General features: G+C 42.0%; 1 long non-coding RNA gene across 1 annotated transcript in view; it reads right to left on the bottom strand.

The window, feature by feature from the left end:
- LOC144331171 (uncharacterized) overlaps positions 1 to 12,349 on the bottom strand; it is a 44,162-nt gene extending 31,813 nt beyond the window's left edge. The window contains exons 1-3 of the long non-coding RNA XR_013398125.1: positions 12,240 to 12,349; positions 11,999 to 12,107; positions 11,599 to 11,715 (exon numbers count right to left, since the gene is read on the bottom strand). This is a non-coding gene — a long non-coding RNA (uncharacterized LOC144331171). The remainder of the gene's footprint in view (positions 1 to 11,598; positions 11,716 to 11,998; positions 12,108 to 12,239) is intronic.
- Positions 12,350 to 12,820: the final 471 nt, after the last annotated feature.

Here is a 12,820-nt window from a genome sequence, read left to right as displayed (position 1 = left end):
ATGAGCCCAAGATTATGGCATTCCTCTTATTATGGCTCTCACAGGCACTGGCATTCATGAATGCCCTTCCTGACATCTGCAGAGACTGACACCGAGCACTTGCTATGGCACTATTATTGTAAGGAAACCAGCCAGCCACATGGTAGCATTTATTATTGATCATGTGATTACTATATTACTAGAAGGGGAGGTTTGGATCATAATCCTGCAAGACACAGTCTGGAACACTGTAATCCCAAATGTTGAAATCCCAGAAAAATCAAAATCCCTAAAGTCTAAAGTCCCTGATGCCTAAAATTCTGAAGATCACAATCACAGAATAGTTGCATCATGTTAGAACTATTACCTTGTTGTCTTTATTTGGAAATTAAGTACGGCTTAAGAAGATGTGTATGGGTGCCAAGTTAACAAGGGGCAGATCTGTGGGCTTCATTTTAGGTGTCAACTTTACTGGATTGGGAAATACGTAGAAACCTGGTAAAGCATTATTTTGGGTGTTGCTGTTCAATCACCAGTATTGTTTCCACCAAATTTGTGACCTGTATATGAATGCATGCAGTATGGATTTCCAAGTACCCCAAACAACACAGAAGAGTGACCCAGAATATTGGAAAATTTAATAGGGAACATTCATGTCAGTGACTCATAGAAAAAGCTCAAACAGAGCAATGTCACGTAGAAAGTTAGTATGAATGTGTTCTCCAAGGACAGCCATATCCGAAAAGAAAAATAGCAGCTATTCATCATGATGCAAGATTTCAACATATAGTTGATGATTGTGAAAGTTAGCTAGGTCTTATGAATGATTGCCCATAACCTATTCCTGTAACGTACTTTTTCATATGTTAAATTTTCTTTTTATGTTGTTTCTTTTCTTTTTTAGCTTTTTTTCACTATTTTAAATTACGAACATTGTTTTTTACAATTTTTTTATACTCTATGTTTCTGTTTCATCTTTGCATCATTTCTGATATGGGAGGTAGACATTGTATAGAGATTTTTTGAGAGTTCTAATTTGTTTTACGCATTTGTTGCAAACTTGACCTCATAAAAGTTCATTATCACAATTTTGTGTGTGAGCATTGTGTGTATATGTAAAAACATTGAAACTTTCTCAGTAAATTAAGGGACCTTCTTTCCTTTTTTTTTTTTTTTTTTTTTTTGAGACGGAGTCTCGCTCTGCCGCCCAGGTTGGAGTACAGTGGCCGGATCTCAGCTCACTGCAAGCTCCGCCTCCCAGGTTTACGCCATTCTCCTGCCTCAGTCTCCCGAGTAGCTGGGACTACAGGCGCCCACCACCTCGCCCGGCTAATTTTTTTGTATTTTTAGTAGAGACGGGGTTTCACCGTGTTAGCCAGGATGGTCTCGATCTCCTGACCTTGTGATCCGCCCGTCTCGGCCTCCCAAAGTGCTGGGATTACAGGCTTGAGCCACCGCGCCCGGCCTGGACCTTCTTTTCTTACATCTGCATTTGTGAAAGATGAAATTTCTCGAAACTTCAGCTCTTTGGGTAACCCCATACGTGGTGGTGACCCATGGCGATTTTTGATTGATCTTGTCAAAAGACTTAGGTTGTTCATCACAGTACTTCAGATGACCACAGTTATAAAGCTGAGTGCACACAATTACCAACCATAGTGACATTTGTTTATACATTTCCCTTTTTGACCTATTTCTTTACCATACAGTTTGCCTACTCATACCTGTTATATCTGTGTGACTGTCATTAGTATACCTGAGTGTTTATGCTTGCAAAAATATGTGTGTTATTATTGTCTATTTTATTGTTTACAGTGGCCCATGAAATGTTCTGATGTGTTTTTATATGTTTCTCAAATAAATCCCCTTTTAAAAATGTAAATAAGTATATTTTAAATAATTTTAAAAATTAGTTTTTCCAGATCTTTTGGAATTTCAACATTTGGGATTGTGGCATTCAGGATTATGATTGGCTAGGATATGCTGGACCCCTTCATACCCAATGATTCATCCTCACCAGATTTGATATCTCTCTCTCTGGTTATGGGTGTGCCTTCGCTACCTGTGGTGCCTCTTCCAGCACCCCCCACTCCAGGTCTTATAGAATGTCTGATTTCTTGACATGAAATCTACATATTATATTGTATTAGACCAACAGACCTGTTTTACAGTGAAGAGGAGGTGATGTCTGGCATATAACTATGGAACTCATTTGTCCTACTATATACTAAATCACCTGGAAGAAGCCAGAATGATAGAATGGTGGAATGGTCAATTAAAGGCTCAGCTTTCTTGATATGGCATCGTATCAAGAAAAACATATCCTGCAGAAGTGGGGTGCATTCCTTTGGAATGCAGTATACACAATGAACCAATAACTGACATATAATGTTGTATACCCAATAGCTAGAATACATGGTTCTGGGAACCAAGAGGGTGGGAGTAGCATTGACCCCTCTCACCATAATTCTCAAGGACTCACTTGTGAACTTGTGCTTCCTATTCCTGCAGTCTTAAGTTGTGACTGGTTCTTTTTTTATGAGCAGTAGGAGAAGGATGTTTCCACAAGGGCACTCAGTAAAGGTTCTATTGAATCTGAAACTAGTATTAGCATCTAGTCATGTTTAATTTTTAAAGCCAATGGGCCAAAAGTTAGATTCAGGAATTGTTAATTATTAATATAACTCTTTTCCCAGGTTATTATGAGGAGCTAGGATTAATGTTGTATAGTCAGAGCAGGAAGGAGTGCATCTGGAATCAGAGGTATTTCTTGGTGCTTCCATGCTCAGTGATAACCATAAATGGGCAATTATAGGAATCATGATCCAACAAGGAAAAACTAACCATGGGCTCCAATCCCTCAGAAGTGAAAGTCAGGTCACCCCACCAGACAAGCATCCTATACCTACTGAAGTGAAGCCAAATATGAGAAAAATATGGAAACGATAGTGGAGGAAGAAGATGATAAACACCAATTATAGCCTAGGAGCAGTGGCAGCCACAGAGGCTCCAGCTTGTTCCATCAATCCTCCTGAATTGAGTATTTAATAGATTTTAAGACCACACAATACCTTGAAGACTCTCTGATGCACTAGATTTAACATACGGCAAGAACAGATCCAAGTGATGTGAAGGGACCAATGGATGTTGGTCCAGACTAGTTCCTTGCTTCATGTCCTCTTAGTCCACCTTTTACGCTGGTCATTGCTGCCACAACATGCAGGTATAACCTGGAAACACTGTTCTCTGCCACTGCACTAGTTTCTGATGGCTGCTATAACAAATTATCACAAAACATGGTAGCTTAAAACAACATAAAACTTTTCCCTTACAGTTCTGGGTGCCAGAAATCCAAACTAAATCTTACAGGGCTAAATTGAGGTGTTGGTACAGTCATGCTCCCTCTGGAGGCTCAAGGGGAGAACCTCCTTCCTCAACTTTTCTGGTTCTTGACATACATTCCTTGGCTCATGACCCCTTCTTCCATCTTCAAAGCCAGTGGTATAGCATCTTGTCTCTCTGAATCTGGTTTCATCACATGGCCTTCTTTTTCAATGTTAGTCAAATCCCCCTTTTATAAGGACACGTGGGATTGCACTTAGGGATCACCCAGACAATCAAGGATGATCTCTTCATTTCAAAGTGTTTAATTTAATCACATCTGAAAAGTCCATTATATATATATATATAAAGTAATATTCATAGGGTCCAGAGGTTAGGACCTGGATACATTTGGGGGCCGTGATTAAGCCTACCATAGCAACCATCATATGGTATGCCTAAGGGAACGTGATCAGGCATTCTGGTGCACACAAAAAAATATGGAAGTTTAGCCGGGCACAGTGGCCCACTCTGTAATCTCAGAACTTTGGAAGGCCAAGGTAAGTGGGTCACTTCAGCTCAGGAGTTGAAGACCAGCCTGGGCAATATAGTGAAACCTCGTCTCTACTAAATATGCAAAAAAAAAAAAAAAATAGCCAGGCGGAGTGGCGCGCACATGTGTTCCCATCTACTCAGGAGGCTGAGATGGGAGGATAGCTTGAGCCCGGGAAGTGGAAGTTGCTGTGAGCTGAGATTGTCCACTGCACCTCCAACCTGGGTGACAAAGAGAGACCCTGTCTAAAAAAAAAAAAAAAAAGGCAGTGGTTGGCAAGATGGCCAAATAGGAACAGCTCCGGTCTGCAGCTCCCAGCAAGATCAATGCAGAAGGCAGATGATTTCTGCATTTCCAACTGAGGCACCCGGCTCATCTCACTGGGACTGGTTAGACAGTGGGTGCAGCCCACAGAGGCCAAGTTGAAGCAGGGTAGGGTGTTGCCTCAACCAGGAAGTGTAAGGGATTGGGGAACTCCCTCATCTAGCCAAGGGAAGCCATGAGGGACTGAGCTGTGAGGAGTGGTGCGTTCTGGCCCAGATACTACACTTCTCCCACAGTCTTCACAACCTGTATACCAGGAGATTCCCTTGGTTGCCTATGCCACCAGGGCCCTGGGTTTCAAGCACAAAACTAAGCAGCCATTTGGGCAGACATTGAGCTAGCTGCAGGAGTTTTTTTCCATACCCCAGTGGCACCTGGAAGGCCAGAGAGATGGAACTGTTCACTCCCCTGGAAAGGGGGCTGAAGCCAGGGAGCCAAGTGGTCTAGCTCAGCAGATCTCACCCCCATGGAGACCAGTAAGCTAAGATCCACTGTTTTGAAATTCTCGCTGCCAGCACAGCATCTGAAGTCGACCTGGGATGCTTGAGCTTGGTTGGGGAAGGAGCATCCACCATTACTGAGGCTTGAGTAGGCAGTTTTCCCCTCACAGTGTAAACAAAGCTGCCTGGAAGTCCAAACTGGGCAGAGCCCAACACAGCTTGGCAAAGTCACTGAGGCCAGACTGCCTCTTTAGATTCCTCCTTTCTGAGAAGGGAATCTCTGAAAGAAAGGCAGCAGCCCTAGTCAGGGGCTTATAGATCAAACTCCCATCTCCCTGAGGCAGAGCAACTGGGGGAAGGGGTGGCTGTAAGCTCAGCTTCAGTAGAATTAAACATTCCTGCCTGCCCGCTCTGAAGAGAGCAGCAGATCTCCCAGCATAGCACTTGAGTTCTGCTAAGGGACAGACTGTCTCCTCAAGTGGCTCCCTGACCCCTATGCCTCCTGACTGGGAGACACATCCCAGAAGGGATTGATAGACATCTCATGCAGGAGAGCTCCAGCTGGCATCTGGTGGGTGCCCCTCTGGGATGAAGCTTCCAGAGAAAGGAACAGGCTGCTGTTCTGCAACCTCTGTTGGTGATACCCAGGCAAACAGGGTCTGGAGTGGACCTCCAGCAAACTCCAGGAGACCTGCATCTGAGGGCCCCGACTGTTAGAAGGAAAACTAACAAACAGAAAAGAATAGCATCAACATCGATAAAAAGGATGTCCACACAAAAACCCCATTCCAAGGTCACAAACATCAAAGACCAAAGGTAGATAAATCCACAAAGATGAGAAAAAAATAAGCACAAGAAGGCTGAAAATTCCAAAAACCAGACCACCTCTTCTCCTTAAAAGGATCACAACTCCTTGCCAGCAAGGGAACAAAACTGGATGGAGAATGAGTTTGACGAATTGACAGAAGTAGGCTTCAGAAAGTGAGTAATAACAAACTCCTCCGAGGTAAAGGAGGATGATCTAACCCAATGCAAGGAAGCTAAGAACCTTGAAAAAGGTTAGAGGAATTGTTAACTAGAATAACCAGTTTAGAGAAGAGCATAAATGACCTGACGGAGCTGAAAAACACAGCATGAGAACTTCCTGAAGCATACACAAGTATCAATAGCGGAATTGATCAAGTGGAAGAAAGGATATCAGAGATTGAAGATCAACATAATGAAATAAGCATGAAGACAAGATAGATAAAAAAGAATGAAAAGGAACAAACAAAGCCACCAAGAAATATGGGACTATGTGAAAAGACCAAACCTACACTTGATTGCTGTACCTGAAAGTGACAGGGAGAATGGAATCAAGTTGGAAAACATTCTTTTTTTTTTTTTTTTTTTTTTTTGAGACAGAGTTTCGCTCTTTTTGCCCAGGCTGGAGTGCAATGGTGTGATCTCGGCTCACCGCAACCTCCACCTCCCAGGTTCAAGTGATTCTCCTGCCTCAGCCTCCCGAGTAGCTGGGATTACAGGCATGTGCCACCACCCCGGCTAATTTTGTATTTTTAGTAGAGACAGGGTTTATCCATGTTGATCAGGTTGGTCTTGAACTCCCGACCTCAGGTGATCCACCTGCTTCGGCCTCCCAAAGTGCTGGGATTACAAGCGTGAGCCACCGCACCAGGCAGAAAACACTCTTCAGGATATGTCCAGGAGAACTTCCCCAACCTAGCAAGATAGGCCAACATCCATATTCAGGAAATATAAAGAGCACCACAAAGATACTCCTCGAGGAGAGCAATCCCAAGACACATAATTGTCAGATTCACCAATGTTGACATGAAGGAAAAAATCTTAAGGGCAGCCAGAGAGAAAGGTTGGGTTACCCACAAGGGGAAGCCCATCAGACTAACAGCAGATCTCTCTGCAGAAACTCTACAAGTCAGAAGAGAGTGGGGGCCAATATTCAATATTCTTGAAAAGAATTTTCAACCCAGAATTTCATATTCAGCCAAACTACACTTCATAAATGAAGGAGAAATAAAATTCTTTACAGACAAGAAAATGCTGAGGGATTTTGTCACCACCAGGCCTGCCTTACAAGAGCTCCTGAAGGAAGCACTAAATACGGAAAGGAAAAACCATTACTAGCCACTGCAAAAACATACCAAATTGTAAAGACCATCAACACTGTGAAGAAACTGCATCAACTAATGGGCAAAATAACCAGCTAGCATCATAATGAAAGGATCAAATTCACACGTAACATTAACCTTAAATGTAAATGGGCTAAATGCCCCCATTAAAAGACACAGACTGGCAAATTGGATAAAGAGTCAAGACCCATCGGTGTGCTGTATTCAGGAGATCCATCTCACATGCAAAGACACACATAGACTCAAAATACAGAGATGAAGGAATATTTACCAAGAAAATGCAAAAAAAAAAAAAAAAAAAAAAAAAAAAAAAAAAAACCCACAAGGGGTTGCAATTCTAGTCTCTGATAAAACAGACTTTAAACCAACAAAGATCAAAAAAGACAACAAAGGGCATTACATAATGGTAAAGGGATCAATTCAACAAGAAAAGCTAACTATTCTAAATATACATGCACCCAATACAGGAACACCCAGATTCATAAAGCAAGTCTTTGGAGATCATGATGATGCTGGCCTCATAGAATGAATTAGGGAGGAATCCTTTTTCTATCGCTCGGAAGAGTTTCAGAAGGAATGGTACCGGCTCCTCTTTGTACCACTGGTAGAAGTCAGGTGTGAATCCCCCTGGTCCTGGGCTTTTTTTGGTTGGCAGGCTATTAATTACTGACTCAATTTCAGAACTTGTTATTGGTCTATTCAGGGATTCCACTTCTTCTTGGTTTAGTCTTGGGAGGGTGTATGTGTCCAGGAATTTATGCATTTCTTCTAGATTTTCTAGTTTATTTGCATAGAGGTGTTTATAGTATACCCTGATGACCATTGATGCAAAATTCCTCAATAAAATACTGGCAAACCAAATCCAGCAGCAAATCAAAAAGCTTATCCACCACGATCAAGTTGGCTTCATCCCTGGGATGCAAGGCTTGTTCAACATACACAAATCAATAAACATAATCCATCACATAAACAGAACCAATGACAAAACCACATGATTATTTCAATAGATGCAGAAAAGGCCTTTGATAAAATTCAACACCCCTTCATGCTAAAAACTCTCAATAAACTAAGTTTTGAAGGAACATACCTCAAAATAATAAGAGCTAAATTTATGACAAACCCACAGGCAATATCATACTTAATGGGCAAAAGCAGGAAGCATTCCCTTTGAAAACATGCACAAGACAAGGATGCCCTCTCTCACCACTCCTATTCAACGTAGTGTTGGAAGTTCTGGCCACAGCAATTAGGTAAGAGAAAGAAATAAAGGGTATTCAAATAGGAAGAGAGAAAGTCAAATTGTCTCTTTTGCAGATGACATGATTGTATATTTAGAAAACCCCATCATCTCAGCCCAAAATCTCCTTAAACTGATAAGCAGCTTCAGCAAAGTCTCAGGATATAAAATCAATGTCCAAAAATCACAAACATTCCTATACACCAATAATAGACAGAGAGCCAAATTATGAGTAAACTCCCATTCACGATTGCTACAAAGAGAATAAAAACCTAAGAATACAACTTAAAGGGGATGTGAAGAACCTCTTCAAGGAGAACTACAAACCACTGCTCAAGGAAGTAAGAGAGGACACAAATAAATGGAAAAACATTCCATGTCCATGGATAGCAAGAATCAATATTGTAAAAATGGCCACACTTCCCAAAGTAATTTATAGATTCAATGCTATCCCCATCAAGCTACCACTGACTTTCTTCACAGAATTGGAATAAACTACTTTAAATTTCATATGGAACCAAAAAAGAGCCCATATAGCCAAGACAATCCTAAGCAAAAGAACAAAGATGGAGGCATCATGCTACCTGACTTTAAACTATACTACAAGGCTACAGTAACCAAAACAGCATGGTACTGGTACTAAAGCAGATATATAGACCAATGGACAGAACACAGGCCTCAGAAATAACACCACACATCTACAACCATCTGGTCTTTGACAAACCTGACAAAAACAAGCAATGGGGAAAGGATTCCCTGTTTAATCAATGGTGTTGGGAAAGCTGGCTAGCCATATGCAGAAAACTGAAACTGGACCCCTTTCTTATACCTTATACAAAAATTAACTCAAGATGGATTAAAGACTTAAACATAACACCTAAAACCATAAAAACCCCTAGAAGAAAACCTAGGCAATACCATTCAGGACATAGGCAAGGAAAAAGACTTCATGACTAAAATACCAAAAGGAATGGCAACAAAAGCCAAAATTTACAAATGGGATCTAATTAAACTAAAGAACTTCTGCACAGCAGAAGAAACTATCATCAGAGTGAACCGGCAACCTACAGAATGGGGAAAGTTTTTGCAATGTATCCATCTGACAAAAGGCTAATATTCAGAATCTGCAAGGAACTTAAATCTACAAGGAAAAAAACAAAAGAACTCATCAAAAAGTGGGCAAAGGATATGAACAGACACTTCTCAAAAGAAGGCATTTATGCAGCCAACAAACATATGAATAAAAGCTTATCATCACTGGTCATTAGAGAAAGGCAAATGAAAACCACAATGAGATACCATCTCACACCAGTTAGAATGGCAATCATTAAAAAGTCAGGAAACAACAGTTGCTGGAGATGATGTGGAGAAATAGGAACACTTTTACACTGTTGGTGGGAGTGTAAATTAGTTCAACTATTGTGGAAGACAGTGTGGAGATTCCTCAAGGATCTAGAACCAGAAATACCATTTGACCCAGCAATCCTATTACTGGATATATATCCAAAGGATTATAAATCATTCTAGTATAAAGACACATGCACATGTATGTTTATTGCAGTGCTATTCACAATAGCAAAGACTTGGAAACAACTCAGATGCCCATCGGTGATAGACTGGATGAAGAAAATGTGGCACATATACACCATGGAATACTATGCAGCCATGAAAAAGGATGAGTTCATGTCCTTTGAGGGACATGGATGAAGCTGGAAACCATCATTCTCAGCAAACTAACACAGGAACAGAAAACCAAACACCACGTGTTCTCACTCATAAGTGGGAGTTGAACAAAGAAAACACATGGACACAAGAAGGAGAATATCACACACCGGGGCCAGTCAGGGGGTGGGGAGTTAGGGGAGGGATAGCATTAGGACAAACACCTAATGTAGATGACAGGTTGACGGGTGCAGCAAACCACCATGGCATGTGTATACCTATGTAACAAACCTGCATGTTCTGCACATGTATCCCAGAACTCAAAGTATAATGAAAAAGAAAAGGAAAAGAAAAGAAATCTGGAGGTTTGAGAGAATTAATATCCCAGTGAACAACCCTTGATCAAGGGGAACAAGAGCTCATGGCTAGTCCTCTGTACCATGTCTCACTCAGACAGTTCTGACATACTTTCTACCTGGCTCCTCAGAGTTTCTCCAGCAAGACCAGGGACCAGTTGCCCAAAATGGTAACCAGCCCAATAAAGCAGTAAATTTTATATCTCTATATAACATCTCCATATTGATAATTCTCAAGCATCTCTCAAGCATGGACTATTCCCCTAAATTTCAAACTCCTATATTCTTTTTTTTTTTTTTTTTTTTTTTGAGACGGAGTCTCGCTCTGTCACCCAGGCTGGAGTGCAGTGGCCGGATCTCAGCTCACTGCAAGCTCCGCCTCCTGGGTTCACGCCATTCTCCTGCCTCAGCCTCCCGAGTAGCTGGGACTACAGGCGTCTGCCACCTCGCCCGGCTAAGTTTTTTTTTTTTTTTTTTTTTTGTATTTTTAGTAGAGACGGGGTTTCACTGTGTTACCCAGGATGGTCTCGATCTCCTGACCTCGTGATCCGCCCATCTCGGCCTCCCAAAGTGCTGGGATTACAGGCTTGAGCCACCGCGCCCGGCCTTCAAACTCCTATATTCATACTACTTCCTCAACATGCCTTCCTGGAGGTCTAATAGACATCTCAAGCTCAATATGTCCAAAAACAAAACCTGATTCCTTCTCTTCCAAAACATGTCTCTCCCAAAGCCTTCCCCGCTTCAGTGCATGGCAGCTTCATCTCCCCATTTGCTCAGTGAAAAACCTTGGTTCATTCTTGACTCTTCTCATTTTCTCATAACCCACCACCTTTCCATCAGAAAATCTTGGTTGGTGTTACCTCCAAAACATACCCATTCTGTGTTCACCTTTTACACTTCCGCTTTACCCAGCCACAATAATCCTGACCTGTGTTATTGTTTTAGCCTTCTAATGGTCTCTGTGATTCCACCCTTTCTGCTTTGCCATCTTTTCTCAACATAGCAGCCAAAAGATCCTTTTTAAACATAAATAAAAGTGTCATTTAAATAAAAAAATTGTCACTCCTCTATTCAAGCTCTCCAGGGATCTCTCATCTCATTCAGAATAATCCAAAGTATCAATGATCCAAAAAGTCCTACATGGCCGGGCATGGTAGCTTAAGCCTATAATCCCAGCACTTTGGGAGGCTAAGGCAGGTGGATCACCTGAGGTCAGGAGTTCAAGACCAGCCTGACCAACATGGTGAAACCCTGTCTCAACTGAAAATATAAAAATTAGCCAGGCCTGGTGGCTAATGCCTGTAATCCCAGCCTCTCGGGAGGCTGAGGCAGGAGAATCGCTTGAACCCAGGAGGCGGAAGTTGCAGTGAGCGGAGATCACGTCATTATACTCCAGCCTGAGCGACAACAGCGAAACTCCGTCTAAAAAAACAAAAGTCCTAAGGGTCAGGCTGGATCATGCCTATAATCCCAGCACTTTGGGATACAAGGAGGGAGTATCCCTTGAACCCAGGAGCTTGAAGCCAGCCTCGGCAACATAGTGAGACTCTGTTTCTACAAAAAATACAGAAGTTACCTGGGTGTGGTGGTGCGCATCTGTAATCCCAGCTACTTGGGAGGTTGAGATGGGGGCATCGCTTGAGCCCAGGAGATAAGGCTGCAGTGAGCAAAGGTTGTGCCATTGCACTCTGGTCTGGGGAAGAGAACGAGACCCGGTTTCTAAAGATAAACTCATAAATAAAAATTCCAACAGGATCTGGCCTTCACTACTTCTCTTCTCTCTCTCCACTGCAGCCACACTGCCTCTCCACTATTCCTCAAATACGCTAAGCATGCTTTTGCCTCAGGGACTTTTCATGAGCGGTTCCCTCTGGCTGGAAGGCACTTTCTGCAGATATGTACATGGATTCCTCTTCCTTCAGGCCTGTGTTCAGCTGTTACCTTATCATCCTGTGTAACACGTAGCTACTTCTTACCTTGTTTTGTTTTCCTTCATGGTGCTTACTGCCATGCAGTATTTGCTTGTTTATATGTGTATTGTTTAGCTTCTCTCACTGTAGAATTTTCTCTCTTCCATGAGGAGTTCTATAAGAGAAAGGGCTTAGTTTTGTTTACGGTTCTGTCCCTAGAACAATACTGGACACATTGTTAACATTCAACAGCCGAATGAAGGACACGTTAGGTGTTACTTATACTCCTCATTTGTCGAGAAGATACCTAAGGTGGCACGAGAGGAGAACTTGGGTCTTTCAACTCTTCATTCAGTCATTTCCCTGGCACCCTCTGTGAACTTGGCTGCTGTTGTTGAGGCAGGAGCTCCAGATGAAGTGGGAAGATTCAGGCCCAGGTTTTCCCAGACCTCATGGGTCCTAGCTGTCATTGTTAGAACTGGAAACTGCATGTCGCTGTGGTTAGGCTATGGCTGTGTCTCCTGCACAGGAAGTCAGTTAACCATAGAAGTACTCAGAAAACAAACTGACAACCTATTTCTTCCCAGGTTCATCTCAGAGCAGCTCAATTCTTTTACCAGTATGCAAAGGAAAGAGTGAGCTTTGGAAGGCTCTTTTCAGTAGACCTGGTCAAAATCTTAAGCTACTAGTCAAAGAGCAGGAAATTCTGAAAATCAGAATTTAGTACAAAATCCAATGTAAACTGAGGGGATTTAACAAAATTTAGTGGAGAGTTTTAGCTCTACCAGTCATTTTCTCTTTAAAGTGTTAGTTAAAAAGAAACACCTGAAAAAAAATGCTATGGATATGAAAAAAGGTTTGAGAAATTTGACTTCTAAATTCTCAGTG

This window comes from Macaca mulatta, chromosome 9, assembly GCF_049350105.2.
Source record: "Macaca mulatta isolate MMU2019108-1 chromosome 9, T2T-MMU8v2.0, whole genome shotgun sequence".
Taxonomy (NCBI): domain Eukaryota; kingdom Metazoa; phylum Chordata; class Mammalia; order Primates; family Cercopithecidae; genus Macaca; species Macaca mulatta.
Note: the sequence above shows the minus strand (reverse complement) of the source record. Positions and strands in the feature narration are given on the sequence as shown.